The sequence below is a fragment of the Tachypleus tridentatus genome, chromosome 13, assembly GCF_004210375.1.
Source record: "Tachypleus tridentatus isolate NWPU-2018 chromosome 13, ASM421037v1, whole genome shotgun sequence".
Lineage (NCBI taxonomy): Eukaryota > Metazoa > Arthropoda > Merostomata > Xiphosura > Limulidae > Tachypleus > Tachypleus tridentatus.
In genome coordinates, this window is record NC_134837.1 from 179741152 (window position 1) to 179762006 (window position 20855).

At 31.1% G+C, this 20855-nt stretch overlaps 1 long non-coding RNA gene across 1 annotated transcript; it reads left to right on the forward strand.

Moving 5' to 3' along the window:
- Positions 1-6742: 6742 nt before the first annotated feature.
- LOC143239892 (uncharacterized) lies at positions 6743-7600 on the forward strand. Its single transcript, XR_013021427.1, has 2 exons — positions 6743-6880; positions 7365-7600. It is a non-coding gene; the product is annotated as an uncharacterized LOC143239892 (long non-coding RNA).
- The last annotated feature ends 13255 nt before the right edge of the window (positions 7601-20855 follow it).

A 20855-nucleotide genomic window follows, 5' to 3' on the forward strand; every position in this document is an offset into this window, starting at 1 on the left:
TTACAAAGTGTCTGATCTGTTTCAATCAGTCGCAGCACTAATTCCAGTAGTGTGTTGTCTTTCAGTCAGTCAGTAGACACTGAAGTAACATCATGTAATGGACGTTTAATGTTTCAATTTGTGCCGTCGTGACATCACTAAAACGTTCAAATGCTATGAATAACAAAAAAGGTTATGCACTCTGTAGACTGTAAAACAGCATGACATATGAACTACAAAGCAACAAATAAACATATTTGTCAATTTTTGCAAAAAACGGGACACTCTCTGGGACCCTGTGGTACATCTAGTAAGTATACCCAGGTTTAAGTAGGTTTTATTAATGCGATTTTAATATGCAAATCAGCAAGTCACGTGACAACCACAACCGAAAAAACATCTTCCAATCGTATTTCTCATCATATGCTCATATAGTTTTGGAACTAGCAGTATCAAACTTGACAATACGAGTCAAAATGACATATAGTGTAAATCCCTATATACTAAAGGAGACTGAAACATTCTCGAAAGGCATTGTGGGTAAGTATATACATATTTGGAAGGAAAAAGGGTTCGTACGCAGCTAGAAAGAAGGGTATATACACAGATGGAAGCAAGGAGGATATAAATATATACACACACAACTGGAAGAAAGAGGCTATACATACTTATACTGTATTTATATATATATATATATACACGCTGCTGGCCAAAATCTTAAGGCCAATGAACAGAAAGAAAAAAATATCCGTTTTGCGTTGTTAGACTCAACCACTTATTTGAATACAGTTTCGGAAAATGAAAATAAGAAAAGGAAAAATTAAAAGAAAATTTAGCATTTAATAGAGAAAATGTGAACACTATAAAATTAGCCTAAATACTAGCTGGCCAAAAGTTTAAGACCATACCAAAAAGAAGTCCCAAACAGAGTAGGAAATGTCCAATAAAAGGTCTCAGTAGTGAGTTGCACGGCCGTCATTGCGAATAACTTTAAACATTCGCTTTGGCATGGTCGATATAAGCGTTTGCAGAAGGCTGGCTGGAATGTTATTTCAAGTTGTGAAGATGGCTTCACGAAGATCGTGCATTGTTTGTAATCGACGTCCATTTTTATAGACTTCCATTGCCATCCACCCCCAAACATTTTTAATGGGGTCCAGTTTGGGCGAACACGCTGGATGGTCCAAAAGAATCATGTTGTTTGCAATTAAAAAGTCCTTTGTTCTGTGGGCATTGTGGATTGCAGCATTGCCCTGATGAAAGATCCAGTCATTTCCACACAAGCGAGGGCCTTCAGTTAATAAGGATGCTCTCTCCAACAAGCCAGTGTAGGCTGCTGCTGTTTGACGCCCTGTATAACTTGAAGCTCCATTGTTCCATGGAAGGAGAAAGCACCCCAGATTATGATGGAACCTCCTCCACTGTGTCGTATAGAAAATATCTCCAGTGGGATATCCTTATTGTGCTAGTAACGTTGGAAGCCATCTGTACCATCCAAGTTAATTTTTTTCTCATAAGAGAACAAAACCTTATTCCACTTTTTTACGTCCCATGTTTGGTGCTTCTCAGCAAAGTTTAACCGAGCTGTTTTGTGGTGTGGCCTTTGAAGACGTTCAAGGTTTTAAAGCCTTTCTCTCGTAGATGCCGTCTTATTGTTCTTGAGCTGCATTCTGCGTCTGTAAGAGCCTTAATCTGGTTCGATGATCGTCTGGTGTCTTGCCGGACATCGAATTCTCCTGCTTGACGTCGGCGAAATTTTTTTGGGGAGACCACTTGAAATTCTCGTTCTGTTTCCCTCAGGGTCTTTTAAGAAATTTGCAACAGCAGTTTTACTACGCCCAAATTGACCAGTGATGGCACGTTGAGAGAGACCTTGCTTTCGCAGTTCGAAAATTCTGCCACGTTCCAACTCTGTCAACTTTTTAGCCTTTGCCTTGTTTTTTATTTATATTTTCCCTTTTCTTACTTTCATTTTTCGAAGCTCTACTCAAATAAGTGGTTGAGTCTAACAACGCAAAATGCATATTTTTGTCTTTATGTTCATTGGCCTGTAGATTTTGGCTAGCAGTGTATATAAATATATAAAGTTCGAAAGGAAGTAAGAAGGGTGGAAGGTGTGCTTATTTAGTAAAAAATATGAATAGTGCCCTCTGGAAAAGCAAGAATGCATGATTTATGTCCAACTATGTTGTTGGTTTTTTCTACCGTCTGTAAATTTTATAATATAACCAGAGTGGCTTGCCTTATCTTTAACTTAATTCTAGTGCGTGAAGTTATTATATGACTGAGAAGACATCTTGTTAGAAAAACACCCACATTGTATAAAATGTAAGCCTCTTATCCCAATACTGTAAACTAGGTGAAACCAGCCACCAAGATAAAATTTCTTACACCGTGCAACTGTAAGTCTTTGTATCCTTTAAATGGAATCACGAAACGGTAAAAATCGCTTCTGAGTAAAACACCAAGTTATCTGAAAGTTCACACGACAAAGTTATGAGACAAGATATCCGTTAGATAGTCTGTGCTTTCACAAGACAAAGTGCTGGCGAACTTTTAATCTCAGCCTAACTTGAACGTTTATCGGTAAGTACGGAAGTACTCACCTGCATATCAGTTCTTTGTTGATAGATTATATTGGAACAATATTCGTACTTCATATTTATAGTAAAACTATTAAGGTTATCTTCTGTCGTCCCTACTATCCTCTGTACGCGCCGTTAGATTAGCTGTCACTGTTATAATACACTCGAGGTTTAAAATGTAAGGAATGCTTTGTGGTGTGGATTCGACACCAGGTCATACGCTCCGAAATCCAAAGTTTGTCCATGGACCCGCCTTGCATCCTCAGTTATTAAATACCCTTTACCTGTATCTGATGGATTTATAGTTGAAACAAAAGTGCCTGAGAAGTTTGTTGCTTTTCGTTAAGTTCGAAGCTACACAATGGGCTATTTTTGCTTTGCCCACCACGGTTTCTAGCATTGCAAATCCGCAGACACATAGAAGTGGCTTTAAAGATTTTAACCAAACTATTAAGGAAACACCGCAGTAAACAACTACGAACTAATTCCAGAACATGACTTCATAACTCATTTTCAAAAATAAACAGTTTCCTTTCCAAGAACACCTTCATGGTAATATGAACTCGTTCCCTTTACTGTTAAATACGTTTGATTTGTTTATGTATATTTACTAACTATTTGCAGCTCTTATCACATTTCCTTGTTTCCTATGTTTAAATCCTGTTCATGTATGTGTTCATCTCATGCTGTGTTTTTCTACAAAGCAGCTATTCATCATTCAGGTGTCCCTTCGTTTTTGTAGATTTCTTTTTATGTTTTTGTTTTTAGATCAAAGCCACTTTGAGCTATCTGCTGTGTCCATTACGGGAAATAGAACACCGGATTTTAGAGTTATAAGTCCGAAAAATTGCTGCTAACCCATACGCTGTTTTCCTTCTACAAACCAACTCGAGTGTTTCTTAGTTCTTGTTTTTTTTCTGTTTTTATTTCAGATCAAAGCCATTCTGAATCCCGGATTTTAGCGTTGTAAGTCCGTAAACTTGTTGCTGACCCACTGAAGGACCTTTTTTGTTTTTTTATCGTTGTTGCTTTAACTGTTTATTTTACGTTGATAGGCACGATCGTGTTTGTTTCACAGTCACACATCCACGAAAGAACTGTGCAGGTGTGAGGTTTCAAAATTAGTCTATTTTTACGTTAATTCTATATAGTTGTTTACTATAAAGTCGCGACCTGTTTGTTCATAAGGACAACATTTATTGAGAAAATAACCAAATCTACGAAATACCTAAGCCAGTGGTTCTTAACCTGGGTTCAATCGAACCCCAGGGGTTCAGTGAGTCAGTCTCAGGGGTTCGGCAGAGGTCAAGACACCCACACTGTGTGTGTGTCAGTTCCGTTCACCCCACTCGTATGATTCGTGACGTCATGCTCCACTTGCCCATCATTGGCTGCGGCTGATCACGTCACATCACTTGGCCTTAATATCTGTGCTGCAGGGAACGTCGTGCGCTTAACAGTCGACTTGTGACTGTAGTAATCGTGCGTCATTTGTGATTTTTTCCTAAACTTTCAATACCTACATTCTAACTATGTCGAGCAAAAACAGAAAGTGGTCGAACGAATACGTACAATATGGATTCACGTATATAACGGAACATGATGTGAGTCAGCGTCCTCAATGCATGATTTTCAATGCCAAGTTGAGCAATTCTAGTCTAGCACTGGCAAAACTAAGAGAACGCTCCCTAAAGCTGCATGGAGATGGGAAATACAAGAACACAACGCTTGCTGAATTCAAGGTAAAGAGAGCCAGGTTCGATGAAAAGGCTACTCTGCCTGTTCTCGGCTTTGTACCCATCGACAAACCGATCCTCACAACATCGTACAAAGTTGCGTACTCGATCGCAGAGCAGCGCAAACCACACACCATTGGTGAAGCACTCGTAAAACTAGCTGCATTGAAGATGGCGAATATCATGGTGGGAAAAGCTGCTGAAAATAAGTTATCCCAAATTCCTCTTTCAAATGACACCATCAGCAGCAGAATAGATGACATGAGCGATTGTTTTTAGTAAGCCTCTTACAACAACAACTAAGGCATCCGACGTGAAAAAAACTTGTGAATGACTTCTTCAGAACAATGATCTTTCGTGGGATATGGTTACTGCAGTTCCAGTCATGCTGGGACGAAACTCTGGTTTTGATGCGCTGGTGAAAGCCGATGCACCACACATCATTGTAACGCACTGTGTTCTCCGCAGACATGCGTTGGCAACAAAAACCTTGCCTTCAAAACTGGCAGAAGTATTAAAATTTTTAGTGGAATGTGTGAACTTTGTGCGAAATAGTGCCCTGAAGCACCGCATTTTCAAAGAGCTGTGTAATGAAATGGGCTCTGAATTCTAGGTACTTCTGTATCTTTCTAACGTTCGATAGTTATCCCGGGGAACGTTGCTGAATCGTATTTTTGTCATGCGTGTGGAGGTAGCCCTGTTTTTGCAAGAGCACCAACATTATTATGCATATTGCTTCGAACAATTTGAGTTCATTCTCATTTTGGCGTACATGGCCGATATCTTCAATGCTCTCAATCAACAGATGCAGGGCGGTGGAGTCAATCATCGAAGCGGAAGAAAATCTGAAAGCTTTTCAAAAAAGGCTATCGTTATAGAAACGACGAACAGAGAATAATAGCTTCTCAAACTTTCCCCTGCTGGACGACTGTGTAAGTAAGATAAAAGATGTGTCTGAAATCGGAGACATTTCTGTACTTGGGAACTGAAGCAAGCAATTGCCATGCACTTAGATGAGCTCGCAAAGTCTCTCGACGGATACTTCCCCACCAGAGAGTCATATCCAGCATGGGTGAGACAGCCGTTCACGTTTAGTGTTGGACAACAGATGTCAATGATGAATACCTCGACGAAATCATTGAACTTCAACAGAGCCAGGTTCAACAGCAACGTTTCAGAACAACAACGCTCTCAACGTTTTGGTGTCACCAAATCGTAGTGTACCCTCTTATTGCTAAGAAAGCCCTTGAGATACTCATACCGTTTGTTACAACGTATCTTTGCGAGGAATTCCTTTTTCGATGATGGTAAACATAAAAACGAAGAAAAGGAACAGATTTTGTTGCGAAAATGATATGAAAGTGGCACTTGTTAAGGTGAAGCCGCGTATTTCTGAACTTGTCTCTGAAAGGCAACAACAAAAGTCACATTGATTTGTAGTAAATATTTATTGAGTTATGTTTTTGTTTTTGTGTGAAATTCATGTTTTGTTGGTTTTGTTCTTTGAACACAGTGATATTGTGTGCAACTGATGCATGTTTCATTTTGTGCACTAATAAAATATCTACTTATGTTTTGAATTTTAAAAAAAAATCATATTTTATTTTTCCAATTACAAAGGGTTCAGTGAATGCAAGTACGAAACTTCCGGGGTTCAGTGCCTCCAACAAGGTTAAGAACCTCTGACCTAAGCTTAACATCCAATGAATGTAAGGAGGTTTTCCCAGATATTTCAAGAAATATAAATGTTGGTTAAAACATTATCTACATTTATCTTCTGAAATACACAGCTGAAATTCAAACCACAGTTTATTGAATCTCACAGTGTTGTCATGTTATTGTGTTATTTTTTTCATGTTGCAAAATATCGATTACTTTTCTCAAATATGTTAAATCTGTAAGTTAATCACTGGATGAACAGTCCATTAATAAAGCCAGTTGTTTGTCTTTTATTAATTAAAAATTCCCTTATAGTTATTTGATAACAAAATTCAGTATTTAAACATTCCTGCAGGTCTATGCTGGTTCACGAGGTTACAAATCACGGACTTGTCCTAAAATAGAAGAATACAAGCCACCAGTGTGATACAAAGAACTTAATTTACTTAAAATATGTATGGGAAATGGTAACTTGCAAACGTTTAAAACAGTTATTGAAGAACATGCGGGCACTTGACAACAGGTTGTCATAACGTTTCTTGAGACAGGATCAATGAAAGTTGTGTGTAAGTAGCATGTGATTTATTGAGTAAGATTCTTGAACGTATGTATTAGTATACCCATATCTTTTTACACTACCATAAGATAAATTTGAATGAGTGCTTGGCTTTGTTTAATAAAGCGATAAATCAAAAACAGTATTTTTTTATGTATTCAGTATTATGTAGTTTATAGATAACGTATTGTATAGATCTAATTTTGCACACGGTACTGAAATAGGATAAGCACGATTCTCATTCAGAAAGTAACTAAAACAACTGGATAGACATATTATCACCATTACAAAATTAATCTGACTCGATATAAAACAATTATATACAATGGCAGACAACTCAGGCTCCAATAGAAAACCTTGTTGCGGTAAGTTAGTTACTTCATTTTTAGTTGCATAAAATAAATAAAACTGATTTAGCGAAACTAGTATCCTATGATGAAACACTACTACAGTAGAGACTGATTAACAGTGTTAGAACAGGATATTTGTTCGTGAAAACTATTCCTTAATAAAATTCAAAATTAGATAATGAAAGACAGTTTATATTCTATAAATATATTATTCGACCGTTACGAAATGGTCTTCAAAATGCGATTTAAAAATCTTCCAAGTAGATATTTTACTCGAATAAGAATTGGTAAAAGGGACGGGTTTTGTTGTTTTCTAATGTCTTGCTAAACGTAAACGAGTATTCATAAAAAATATACCAAGATATTTCTTCTGTATTCAACTATATCATTTTTTACACATAACTCGTATTTTCATTTTACATTGTTTTTACAGTTAGATATACACTGTACTAAGTTGTATACAGATGTACTTACACTAACTTTAATTTACTCGATTAAGCTGTGGCTTCTGACACGAGAAAACAATGTTGTATTGAGAATAATTGCTGTAAAGAAGAAAACAAGACAGATGTTGAGTCAACCAAAGACGAGAGAGATGGCGCTGCTTGCTGCAAGTCAGATGAAACAGACTGTAGAAATGAGAGTGAGAAATGCCAATGTAAACCAGAAACCTGTAACTGATTAGATAACGTGGTCAAACTTTGAAATAATAAACGAAAGATATAATAATAATAAGCTTTCAATTCGTATTACAGTTACTTATAAAACAGACATTATAAAGATTGAAGTAATGAGTGATGTCATTTTACCTATAAACGTCTACTAATCAACGTTCTTAGGTCGTTGTTCATTTTCTTACCAATGTATTTGTTACGACTGTGCAAAACTATTATTAAACTGTAAAATGCTATGCTAACCAACAATACCAATACAAAAGTTCATACAAACATATCAAATGAGAATATAACAATTACATCTTTCAACTGTTATTATGTATTGTCATGAAAAATAAAACAATGGAAAATCAGAAACTTTATTAATACTCAGACTAAACAATTTTTACATCATTGTATTGAGCTTATTTTTTACTAAACATTTTCAGCAGATTGTTTGTTAAAAACAGATATAACATTGTTTCTCCTTTTGATAAAAACAGACATAACATTGTTTCTCCTTTTGATAAAAATGGACATAACATTGTTTTTCTTTTTGATAAAAACAGACATAATATTGTTTCTCTTTTTGATAAAAACAGACATAATATTGTTTCTCTTTTTGATAAAAACAGACATAATATTGTTTCTCTTTTTGATAAAAACGGACATAACATTGTTTCCCTTTTTGATAAAAACAGACATAACATTTTTTCTCTTTTTGATAAAAACAGACATAATATTGTTTCTCTTTTTGATAAAAATGGACATAACATTGTTTCTTTTTTTGATAAAAACAGACATAATATTGTTTCTCTTTTTGATAAAAACGGACATAACATTGTTTCCCTTTTTAATAAAAACAGACATAATATTGTTTCTCCTTTTGATAAAAACAGACATAATATTGTTTCTCCTTTTGATAAAAACAGACATAATATTGTTTCTCTTTTTGATAAAAACAGACATAATATTGTTTCTCCTTTTGATAAAAACGGACATAACATTGTTTCCCTTTTTGATAAAAACAGACATAACACTGTTTCTCTTTTTGATAAAAAGAGACATGACATTTTTTCTCTTTTTGATAAAAACGGACATAGCATTGTTTCTCTTTTTAATGAAAACAGACATAACATTGTTTCTCTTTTTGATAAAAATGGATATAACACTGTTTTTCTTTTTGATAAAAACAGACATAACGTTGTTTCTCTTTTTGATAAAAACAGACATAATATTGTTTCTCTTTTTGATAAAAACAGATATAACATTGTTTCTCTTTTTAATAAAAACAGACATAATATTGTTTTTCTTTTTGATAAAAATGGACATAACATTTTTTCTCTTTTTGATAAAAACAGACATAATGTTGTTTCTCTTTTTGATAAAAACAGACATAATATTGTTTCTCTCTTTGATAAAAACGGACATAACATTTTTTCTCTTTTTGATAAAAACGGACATAACATTGTTTCTCTTTTTGATAAAAACAGACATAATATTGTTTCTCTTTTTGATAAAAATAGACATGATATTGTTTCTCTTTTTGATAAAAACAGACATAATATTGTTTCTCTTTTTGATAAAAACAGACAAAATATTGTTTCTCTTTTTGATAAAAACAGATATAACATTGTTTCTCTTTTTAATAAAACAGACATAATATTGTTTCCCTTTTTGATAAAAATAGACATAACATTTTTTCTCTTTTTGATAAAAACGGACATAACATTGTTTCTCTTTTAATAAAACAGACATAACATTGTTTCTCTTTTTGATAAAAATGGACATAACACTGTTTCTCTTTTTGATAAAAACAGACATAATATTGTCTCTTTTTGATAAAAACAGATATAACATTGTTTCTCTTTTTAATAAAAACAGACATAATATTGTTTTTCTTTTTGATAAAAACAGACATAATATTGTTTCCCTTTTTGATAAAAACAGACATAATATTGTTTTTCTTTTTGATAAAAACGAACATAACATTGTTTTTCTTTTTGATAAAAACAGACATAATATTGTTTCTCTTTTTGATAAAAATAGACATGATATTGTTTCTCTTTTGATAAAACAGACATAATATTGTTTCTCTTTTGATAAAACAGACAAAATATTGTTTCTCTTTTGATAAAAACAGATATAACATTGTTTCTCTTTTTGATAAAAATGGACATAACACTGTTTTTCTTTTTGATAAAAACAGACATAATATTGTTTCCCTTTTTGATAAAAACAGACATAATATTGTTTTTCTTTTTGATAAAAACGAACATAACATTGTTTTTCTTTTTGATAAAAACAGACATAATATTGTTTCTCTTTTTGATAAAAATAGACATGATATTGTTTCTCTTTTTGATAAAAACAGACATAATATTGTTTCTCTTTTTGATAAAAACAGACAAAATATTGTTTCTCTTTTTGATAAAAACAGATATAACATTGTTTCTCTTTTTGATAAAAATGGACATAACACTGTTTTTCTTTTTGATAAAAACAGGCATAATATTGTTTCTCTTTTTGATAAAAATAGACATGATATTGTTTCTCTTTTTGATAAAAACAGACATAATATTGTTTCTCTTTTTGATAAAAACAGACAAAATATTGTTTCTCTTTTTGATAAAAACAGATATAACATTGTTTCTCTTTTTAATAAAACAGACATAATATTGTTTTTCTTTTTGATAAAAACAGATATAACATTGTTTCTCTTTTTGATAAAAACAGACATAATATTGTTTCTCTTTTTGATAAAAACGGACATAACATTGTTTCCCTTTTTAATAAAAACAGACATAATATTGTTTCTCCTTTTGATAAAAACAGACATAATATTGTTTCTCCTTTTGATAAAAACAGACATAATATTGTTTCTCTTTTTGATAAAAACAGACATAATATTGTTTCTCCTTTGATAAAACGGACATAACATTGTTTCCTTTTGATAAAACAGACATAACACTGTTTCTCTTTTGATAAAAGAGACATGACATTTTTCTTTTGATAAAACGGACATAGCATTGTTTCTCTTTTTAATGAAAACAGACATAACATTGTTTCTCTTTTTGATAAAAATGGATATAACACTGTTTTTCTTTTTGATAAAAACAGACATAACGTTGTTTCTCTTTTTGATAAAAACAGACATAATATTGTTTCTCTTTTTGATAAAAACAGATATAACATTGTTTCTCTTTTTAATAAAAACAGACATAATATTGTTTTTCTTTTTGATAAAAATGGACATAACATTTTTTCTCTTTTTGATAAAAACAGACATAATGTTGTTTCTCTTTTTGATAAAAACAGACATAATATTGTTTCTCTCTTTGATAAAAACGGACATAACATTTTTTCTCTTTTTGATAAAAACGGACATAACATTGTTTCTCTTTTTGATAAAAACAGACATAATATTGTTTCTCTTTTTGATAAAAATAGACATGATATTGTTTCTCTTTTTGATAAAAACAGACATAATATTGTTTCTCTTTTTGATAAAAACAGACAAAATATTGTTTCTCTTTTTGATAAAAACAGATATAACATTGTTTCTCTTTTTAATAAAACAGACATAATATTGTTTCCCTTTTTGATAAAAATAGACATAACATTTTTTCTCTTTTTGATAAAAACGGACATAACATTGTTTCTCTTTTTAATAAAAACAGACATAACATTGTTTCTCTTTTTGATAAAAATGGACATAACACTGTTTCTCTTTTTGATAAAAACAGACATAATATTGTCTCTTTTTGATAAAAACAGATATAACATTGTTTCTCTTTTTAATAAAAACAGACATAATATTGTTTTTCTTTTTGATAAAAACAGACATAATATTGTTTCCCTTTTGATAAAACAGACATAATATTGTTTTTCTTTTTGATAAAAACGAACATAACATTGTTTTTCTTTTTGATAAAAACAGACATAATATTGTTTCTCTTTTTGATAAAAATAGACATGATATTGTTTCTCTTTTTGATAAAAACAGACATAATATTGTTTCTCTTTTTGATAAAAACAGACAAAATATTGTTTCTCTTTTTGATAAAAACAGATATAACATTGTTTCTCTTTTTGATAAAAATGGACATAACACTGTTTTTCTTTTTGATAAAAACAGACATAATATTGTTTCTCTTTTTGATAAAAATAGACATAATATTGTTTCTCTTTTTGATAAAAACAGACATAATATTGTTTCTCTTTTTGATAAAAACAGACAAAATATTGTTTCTCTTTTTGATAAAAACAGATATAACATTGTTTCTCTTTTTAATAAAACAGACATAATATTGTTTTTCTTTTTGATAAAAACGAACATAATATTGTTTCTCTTTTTGATAAAAATAGACATAATATTGTTTCCCTTTTTGATAAAATAGACATAACATTTTTCTCTTTTGATAAAACGGACATAACATTGTTTCTCTTTTTAATAAAAACAGACATAACATTGTTTCTCTTTTTGATAAAAATGGACATAACACTGTTTCTCTTTTTGATAAAAACAGACATAATATTGTCTCTCTTTTGATAAAAACAGATATAACATTGTTTCTCTTTTTAATAAAAACAGACATAATATTGTTTTTTCTTTTGATAAAACAGACATAATATTGTTTCCCTTTTGATAAAACAGACATAATATTGTTTTTCTTTTTGATAAAAACAGACATAACATTGTTTCTCTTTTTGATAAAAACAGATATAACATTGTTTCTCTTTTTAATAAAAACAGACATAATATTGTTTTTCTTTTTGATAAAAACAAACATAACATTGTTTCTCTTTTTGATAAAAACAGACATAATATTGTTTCCCTTTTTGATAAAAATAGACATAATATTGTTTCCCTTTTTGATAAAAATAGACATAATATTGTTTCTCTTTTTGATAAAAACGGACTTAACACTGTTTCTCTTTTTGATAAAAACGGACTTAACACTGTTTCTCTTTTTGATAAAAACAGACATAACATTGTTTCTCTTTTTGATAAAAACAGACATAACATTGTTTCTCCTTTTGATAAAAACGGACATAACATTGTTTCTCTTTTTGATAAAACAGATATAGCATTGTTTCTCTTTTAATAAAACAGACATAATATTGTTTTTCTTTTTTGATAAAAACAAACATAACATTGTTTCTCTTTTTGATAAAAACAGACATAATATTGTTTCCCTTTTTGATAAAAATAGACATAATATTGTTTCTCTTTTTGATAAAAATAGACATAATATTGTTTCTCTTTTTGATAAAAACGGACTTAACACTGTTTCTCTTTTTGATAAAAACAGACATAATGCTGTTTATCTTTTTGATAAAAACGGACATAACATTGTTTCTCTTTTTGATAAAAACAGACATAACATTGTTTCTCCTTTTGATAAAAACGGACATAACATTGTTTTTCTTTTGACAAAAACGGACATAACATTTTTTCTCTTTTTGATAAAAACAGACATAATATTGTTTCTCTTTTTGATAAAAACAGACATAACATTGTTTCTCTTTTTGATAAAAACAGGCATAATATTGTTTCTCTTTTTGATAAAAACAGACATAATATTGTTTCTCTTTTTGATAAAAACAGACAAAATATTGTTTCTCTTTTTGATAAAAACAGATATAACATTGTTTCTCTTTTTAATAAAACAGACATAATATTGTTTTTCTTTTTGATAAAAACGAACATAATATTGTTTCTCTTTTTGATAAAAATAGACATAATATTGTTTCCCTTTTTGATAAAAATAGACATAACATTTTTTCTCTTTTTGATAAAAACGGACATAACATTGTTTCTCTTTTTAATAAAAACAGACATAACATTGTTTCTCTTTTTGATAAAAATGGACATAACACTGTTTCTCTTTTTGATAAAAACAGACATAATATTGTCTCTTTTTGATAAAAACAGATATAACATTGTTTCTCTTTTTAATAAAAACAGACATAATATTGTTTTTCTTTTTGATAAAAACAGACATAATATTGTTTCCCTTTTTGATAAAAACAGACATAATATTGTTTTTCTTTTTGATAAAAACGAACATAACATTGTTTCTCTTTTTGATAAAAACAGATATAACATTGTTTCTCTTTTTAATAAAAACAGACATAATATTGTTTCTCTTTTTGATAAAAACAAACATAACATTGTTTCTCTTTTTGATAAAAACAGACATAATATTGTTTCCCTTTTTGATAAAAATAGACATAATATTGTTTCCCTTTTTGATAAAAATAGACATAATATTGTTTCTCTTTTTGATAAAAACGGACTTAACACTGTTTCTCTTTTTGATAAAAACAGACATAATGCTGTTTATCTTTTTGATAAAAACGGACATAACATTGTTTCTCTTTTTGATAAAAACAGACATAACATTGTTTCTCTTTTTGATAAAAACAGACATAACATTGTTTCTCCTTTTGATAAAAACGGACATAACATTGTTTCTCTTTTTGATAAAAACAGATATAACATTGTTTCTCTTTTTAATAAAAACAGACATAACATTGTTTTTCTTTTTGATAAAAACAAACATAACATTGTTTCTCTTTTTGATAAAAACAGACATAATATTGTTTCCCTTTTTGATAAAAATAGACATAATATTGTTTCCCTTTTTGATAAAAATAGACATAATATTGTTTCTCTTTTTGATAAAAACGGACTTAACACTGTTTCTCTTTTTGATAAAAACAGACATAATGCTGTTTATCTTTTTGATAAAAACGGACATAACATTGTTTCTCTTTTTGATAAAAACAGACATAACATTGTTTCTCCTTTTGATAAAAACGGACATAACATTGTTTTTCTTTTTGACAAAAACGGACATAACATTTTTTCTCTTTTTGATAAAAACAGACATAATATTGTTTCTCTTTTTGATAAAAACAGACATAACATTGTTTCTCTTTTTGATAAAAACAGGCATAATATTGTTTCTCTTTTTGATAAAAACAGACATAATATTGTTTTTCTTTTTGATAAAAACAGACATAATATTGTTTTTCTTTTTGATAAAAACGAACATAACATTGTTTCTCTTTTTGATAAAACAGACATAACATTGTTTCCCTTTTGATAAAAATAGACATAATATTGTTTCCCTTTTTGATAAAAACAGACATAATATTGTTTCTCTTTTTGATAAAAACAGATATAACATTGTTTCTCTTTTTAATAAAAACAGACATAATATTGTTTTTCTTTTTGATAAAAACAAACATAACATTGTTTCTCTTTTTGATAAAAACAGACATAATATTGTTTCCCTTTTTGATAAAAACAGACATAATATTGTTTCTCTTTTTGATAAAAACAGATATAACATTGTTTCTCTTTTTAATAAAAACAGACATAATATTGTTTTTCTTTTTGATAAAAACAGACATAATATTGTTTCTCTTTTAGATAAAAACAGACATAACATTGTTTCTCTTTTTGATAAAAACAGGCATAATATTGTTTCTCTTTTTGTTAAAAACAGACATAATAGTGTTTCTCTTTTTGATAAAAACAGACATAATATTGTTTCTCTTTTTGATAAAAACGGACATAACATTGTTTCTCCTTTTGATAAAAACGGACATAACATTGTTTTTCTTTTTGACAAAAACGGACATAACATTTTTTCTCTTTTTGATAAAAACAGACATAATATTGTTTCTCTTTTTGATAAAAACAGACATAACATTGTTTCTCCTTTTGATAAAAACGGACATAACATTGTTTTTCTTTTTGATAAAAATAGACATAATATTTTTTCCTTTTTTGATAAAAACGGACATAACATTGTTTCTCTTTTTGATAAAAACAGGCATAATATTGTTTCTCTTTTTGATAAAAACAGACATAATAGTGTTTCTTTTTTTTATAAAAAACAAACATGACATTGTTTCTCTTTTTTTCAAAGTCCTCCAGTGAGACAGGGGTAGGTTTACGGTCTTACAACGCTCAAATTCGTGGTTCGATTCTCCGTGATGTACACTAGATAGCTCTATGTGGCTCTGCTCTAAAACAAACAACCGAACCCTTAATTAAACATGAGTGTGTGATTTTTCTTCTTTTCATAAAGTGATCGTGTCACTGGCTCAGATAAATACAGCCCTGATATTATTTCTCTTTTTGATGAACAGGATTGTGACAACGTTTTTTGGTTCTATTCATTTGATTAAAATGATTATGACATTGTTCTTTATTTTGATACACGCGGTAATTTTAAAGTAAGATAGTACTTAACAGTAGAGATTAACAAGCATTCCAAATAATTTACGTGCCGAAAAACCACCCTATCGAATTTCTAAGCAAAAAATTGACCATTTAAAAAATTGGTTACGATATATTATGCGCATACATACTAATTATACGATAAAAAGGTCGTTAAGGTTTTCTGTGTAACAATTAATAAATTTTTCGTTTACTACTTATCCACCTGATTACGTCAGCGGGGCTAGCACCTAAATGGATCTGACTATCGTAACAAGATTCCTCGAGCTTACTTAACTTGACTTTGGGTATCCGATTTTTATTTTCCGATAAAAATCCTTACATATACAGGAAAAATTTAAGTTATAAATATATCATTATAGTACATAAATATCTTTCTAATTCAATGTAACCCAACAGATGGCGCTTCTACATGACAAATGGGTACGTGACAGTTTTTAAAGGTAAAGTATACTTTATACAGGTATCATAAAAAGTAAAGTGTATTAAATAATAATAATTAGTAAAATGAAGTGCGGATTCCACTACAAAAATTAATAAAATAGGAATTAAAACCACAGTCAAAAATTTGTAAAATTTACTTTGGAAGCTTGAAACACTTATCTGTAGGCCAAAGTCAGGATTACATTTTATAAGGTTCTGATTGTGATTTTAATTCTTTTAAAAATTGTAGTCATCGGAGATATGGCAATACTGAATTTTATGGATGTTATATCTGTTTCATGGATATACATAGACATACCGCTGAGCTACTGGAGGCCACCTTTAGACATACACGATTATGACATTTTTTTTTGTATTCCAAAGTAAGACTGTGTGTCCCCAACTGGTACACCGGTAATTCTACGGATTTACAATGTTAAAATCAGGGTTCAATAGCCTGATATAACTTTGCTATAAGACAAATACACACTCATCTCAGTGGTTTTATTTAAAAGAACTACAAAAGCTGATTAACGAACATTACATAAAAGACACAAGACAATATTTCCTTTAAAAATTGTTTCTCGGACTTATTCTATCCATAAATATCAGTTTGTTTGTTTCTGAATTTCGCGCAAACCTACACGAGGGCTATCTGCGCTGGCCGTCTCTAATTTTACAGTGAAAGATGAGAGGGAAGGCAGCTAGTCATCACCACCCACCGCCAACTCGTGGGCTACTTGTTTACCAACGAATAGTGGGATTTACCGTCACATTATAACGCCCTCAAGACTGAAAGGACGAGCATGTTTGGTGCGACCGGGATTCGAGCCTGCGTCCCTCGGATTACGAGTCGAACGCCTTAACCCACCTGGCCATGACGGGCCTATATAAATATCAGTAAGTTACTTTACTTCTACAATCCATCACTACATCAAAATGTCTGTCAGGCTACAAAAATATATCGAAATTGCCGAACTTTTGATATTAAGATAAAACATCTTGTTAAATTAATCCCCCTCCTAATTTCTGTAGCTCAGCGGTAAGTCTACACGTTCACAACGCTAAACATCAGGTTTCGATACCCATGATGAACAGAGCTTTGTACTTCACAACAACCAAACTCTTGCCAAATGAAAGTTGATGTTTGTAACTAGAAACATCGAACTTTTGGTTTTAAGCGGAAATTTCATATCAAGTTGAACGTAGGTGAAGATCTAAATTTCGAACTTCTGATACAAGCTTGTGTCAGTTGCTAAAGAACCAAAATATAATAAATCTGATAGAGACTGTAAGGATTACAAATTGGTTTTATAAAGATTTAATTAGCTGGTTTTGTATTTATATTTCGTCGTAGTTTTAATTCTACCCCCTCTAATAACTCACGGTAAATTGAAGACTTATAATGTTAAGATTTAGAGCGAGATCTTTGTGGTGGGCATAGTTGAAGTAGCCCTCTGTGAAGCATGACACAAACAGAAAACCTTAACTGTCATAAAAAATCAAAACAATATCTAACTCTTTATTTTGATTCTGTTTTATCTAGCTTCAGTCTCGCTTGAATAAAGATATGTTTTTTTTTATTTTTCCATTGACAATGTTACTTTCTTCTTTTGTTGTCAAAAAATCTTCGACTGACATACATCTCCTAAATGCGCACGGATTTTTCAGTTTTTTTCTTCCTATATAAAGTGTTCTCCTGTGTGTTTTGTCGGATAATGAAAACTTAAATTAAAAAAGTAAAATTTATGTCTTGTTAAGCCTACTTCTCATGAATAACGAGTGAATTCCACCACATTACACTGTTCTTGTCACTTTCTTGTTTGGTTTGTTTTGAATTTCGCGAAAAGCTACACGAGAGCTATCTGCGCTAGCCGTCCCTAATTTAGAAGTGTAAGACTAGATGAAAGGCAGCTAGACATCACCACCCACCGTCAACTCTTGGGCTACTCTTTTACCAACATATAATGGGATTGATTGTAACATTATAACGCCCCCACGACTCAAAAAGCGAACATGTTTGGTGGGACGGGAATTCAAACCCGTGGCCTTCAGATTACGAGTCGAGTGCCTTAACCACCTGGCCATTCCGGGCCCTTCTTGCTTTACAATCAGTAGTTACTAAATATATATATATATAAATGTTTTTACTTGAAAATTATTTCTTTATGCACGATGAAATATCAGAAAAAAGAGCAATACACTTAGTGTTACGTCAACATACTCTTTCGCTAACTTAAGTGTTTTCAGTTTTGTTTCGTAAATTTTTTTTATTTGATCAAACATATTCTCAATACTATTTAAACTGAAACTGCACCTTATAGCAGTTTGCCAGTAGTTTTATAGTTGACTGTGAACTGTTTGTAAGTTAGGGAAACATAAGCACAGGCCGAATCTTAAGTTCATAAATATATCTTGGTAATAGGACTATATAAAAATAGTCCCCAGTAGTACAGAGGTAAGTGTGATGGATAACAAACGTATTTCGATCCCCATGATGGGCACAGCACAAATGCTCCATTGTGTAGTTTTGTGATTAATCACTAACGAAGAAAAGTATATATAACACACAAAATGTACCCCAGAAAGTAAGTGTAGTCTATTTCACAATAATTTATCCTAGTTTCGTTTTTTCATAAATTCGGTATTTTAAATCTCATCTGGTGTACACAATTACATTAAAAGATATACAACTTTATTAACACGATCTCATCTTGAAAACTTCAGGCCTAAAATATGCGTTATTAATGTAATCGGACATAATACGATACTTCCTGCTTACAATTAATGGTGTATATTACACCACAAGTAATAGTACATATTACTTCAACCATTGATTCCATTTCATGTAACCTCTGTGTAAATCATACCCAGTTTTGGAGTTGTACAAAAAATTGTTATACACTTTAATACTCTTAGATCGGAATTAGAGGAAAGTAGATTTGCTTGTTTTTTTTCTCCACTATTTTTATGTGATATTTCACACTTTTCTTTTATAAAACTCATACAGAGAAACGTAGTGAACAAACAAAAAGTGTGCAATATACGTTCATATATATATATATGTGTGTGAACTTCATACAGTATCATGAACAATCTTGAGGTTCTTGCCGACCCGGTATACAGTACGGCTCTTTAATATATTTCCCGCGCTTTTAAGCTGCGGGTGCATTATAAGAGTGACGGACAATACCTTAAGATAAATGGTGGCTGTTAGCTGTGTTGTTGCTAAATAGTTGACTTCCCTCACGTAAGTAGTTCAAAATAAGGTACGACGGCCGATATCTTTAATAGATTTCCTTTAAATACAAATATTTAAGTTAAACTACTGGGTAAGTAGATCAGTATCACTCAAATCTTGTTTTTAAGTTAAACTACTGGTTAAGAAAACACTATCACCCAAATCTTGTTTTTAAGTTAAACTACTGGGTAAGAGAACAGTATCACCCAAGTCTTGTTTTTAAGTTAAGCTACTGGGTGAGTAGATCAGTATCACTCAAGTCTTGTTTTTAAGTTAAACTACTGGGTAAGTAGATCAGCATCACCCAAATCTTGTTTTTAAGTGAAACTACTGGGTAAGTAGATCAGCATCACCAAAATCTTGTTTTTAAGTGAAACTACTGGGTAAGAGAACACTATCACCCAAATCTTGTTTTTAAGTTAAACTACTGGGTAAGAGAACAGTATCACTCAAATCTTGTTCTTAAGTTAAACTACTGGGTAAGTAGATCAGTATCACTCAAATCTTGTTTTTAAGTTGAAACTACTGGGTAAGAGAACACTATCACCCAAATCTTGTTTTTAAGTTAAACTACTGGGTAAGAGAACACTATCACCCAAATCTTGTTTTTAAGTTAAACCACTGAGTAAGAGAACAGTATCACCCAAATCTTGTTTTTAAGTGAAACTACTGGGTAAGAGAACACTATCACCCAAATCTTGTTTTTAAGTTAAACCACTGGGTAAGAGAACAGTATCACCCAAATCTTGTTTTTAAGTTAAACTACTGGGTAAGAGAACAGTATTACTCAAATCTTGTTTTTAAGTTAAACTACTGGGTAAGAGAACAGTATCACCCAAATATTGTTTTTAAGTTAAACTACTGGGTAAGAGAACAGTATCACTCAAATCTTGTTTTACATTAAACAAAATGGCTTTATTTGTTTTCATCTTGTCAACTTTGAATGGTAAAATAATTCATGCTCTGTGTGTGTTTGTTTAAGAGCTAGTAACAACATTTTGCAGGAGAACTCGAGATGGATTGAGGAGAAGTTACTAGGAAAGATTAAAACGTAACAGGAAGAGTTACCAGATATTACGGGATTTAGGAGAGGACTTTCTAGGTTACTGAATTGGAAAATAACTTTGAATTTTTGTTCAAAGCTTCCCTGTGAAGTACCATATTTGAAACTGTTATTACCCTACTCAAAGCTAGCTGAACCATATTTGAAACTGTTATCCCCTACTCAAAGCTAGTTGAATCACATTTGAAACTGTTACTCAACTCATAAACTAGCTGAACCCTATTTAAAGCTATTAGCACACTCTCTCTCGCAAGCTAGCTGGACCAAACATGACACACGTGCTCCTATATCACAGGTAGATGTCCTCACGGGTTTTGTTTAAGGGTAGAACACTCTTTGTGTTATATGTA